Source organism: Cucurbita moschata, unplaced genomic scaffold, assembly GCF_002738365.1.
Source record: "Cucurbita moschata cultivar Rifu unplaced genomic scaffold, Cmos_1.0 Cmo_Scf00026, whole genome shotgun sequence".
NCBI lineage: Eukaryota > Viridiplantae > Streptophyta > Magnoliopsida > Cucurbitales > Cucurbitaceae > Cucurbita > Cucurbita moschata.
Genome location: NW_019268542.1, coordinates 1,745,046 through 1,746,725, shown reverse-complemented (window position 1 = coordinate 1,746,725; position 1,680 = coordinate 1,745,046). Strand labels below are relative to the sequence as shown.

Below are 1,680 nucleotides of genomic sequence, written 5' to 3'. Positions count from 1 at the left end.
AAAAATATACCTACAAAATGTTTGTTCTACAAGTAGTACATTTGTATTAATTGTTTGACTAAAACAATGCCAACATTATCCAAACCAAAGAATATGCTTCAAAGCTATCTCCTAACAGAGGAATGCGATAGTCTTTGTTGTAAGATTCGATTATATCAATTTGAATAGCGTTCAACAACAACTATAAATATCGAACTCCACTATTCATGAACAAAGTAAGTTTGTTGAAATTATCTGTCAAAGGTGTTCCAAAATGAGGTGTGGAGAAGTGTTTCCTTCAAATCTAGTTCTAATTAAGAATGCCAATGAAGAAGAATTGCAAAAGGTTGAAAGGTTTACAATGGAAGTGTATAACAAGAATAGTGAATGTCTCATTTACTTGCGTGTGGTGAATGGTCTGACTTATGTGATCAATGGAGGTAGAATAAATTTTTTTTATTATTGTGATAGAAGCTATAAATGACGATGGTATTCCTTGGTCATATATTGCAAAGGTAGAGTACTATGTGTTTAACCCTATGATGCCCCAACTCTTATCATTTTCTAATATATTTCTTTGAATACAAATTTAGTATTCATACTTATTTTCGATATTTATTTAATTAATTTAAATTTAGTTTAGCTAAATTTAATTTTGATGAACAAAATTAGCTGGTTTGCCCGAGAGGTTAAGGGGGAAGACTTAAGATCTTCTGCACACAAGTGCGCATGGGTTCGAACCCCATAGCCAGCATTATAGATATATAAGTGATTTACATCTTCTACTAATATACTTTTATGAAATAAAGAGATAAGAAATATGTGGCTAAGTGCACCTAGAAGAACCCCTAAGAAACCGTAATAGGTGACTTCCCACTTGGATGTGCACATCTAGTGTAGTGGTATCATGTTAGTATCCTCTCACGATATACACAATATTTATTAGGGTTAGATTCCTTGGATGTGCATTTTTCAAGCTTATTTGTAGGTCAATCATTTATTGACTTAGATGAAATAAAGAGATTAGAAATAAGTAAGTGGCTATAAGTGCACCTAGAAGAACCTAGGGACAGTAGTGAAGAGACTTAGATTTATGGGCTAGGTTAACCAAGACATAGAATTGCTTCCCACTTGGATGTGCACATCTAGTGTAGTGGTATCATGTTAGTACCCTCCCACGATATCCACAATATTTATTAGGGTTCGATTCCCTGGATGTGAATTTTTCAAGCTTATTTGTAAGTCAACCGTCTAATGACTTAGATGAAATAAAGAGATTAGAAATAAGTAAGTGGCTATAAGTGCACCTAGAAGAACCCCTACTGGGACAGTAGTGAAGAGACTTAGATTTATGGGCTAGATTAACCAAGACATAGAACCCTCCCATGGTTGATCGGAGTTCGATTCCCTAGATGTGCTTTTTTCAAGCTTACTTGAAATTAGTAGAAAAGTGCACCTAGAAGAAACCCCTAATGGGTGTCTTACTCTGTAATAGTAGTAAAGAGGCGGGCTACATTGGCCAAGCCATAGAATTGACTAACTTTATTGTCCAACTAAAAGACACAGTACTTCCCTCTAGGATGTGCACATCTAGTGTAGTGGTATTATAGTACCCTCTAGGCCGATCTTTCCCGATGGCATCTTACTCTCCTATGTAATAGTAGTGAAAAGGGCCATAGTATTGGTTAACTTTATGGTCCA

At 35.2% G+C, this 1,680-nt stretch overlaps 1 non-coding gene across 1 annotated transcript; it reads left to right on the top strand.

Annotated features, from left to right (window-relative positions):
* Window positions 1-650: 650 nt before the first annotated feature.
* Window positions 651-733, top strand: TRNAL-UAA. The gene has a single exon. It is a non-coding gene; the product is annotated as a tRNA-Leu (tRNA).
* Window positions 734-1,680: the final 947 nt, after the last annotated feature.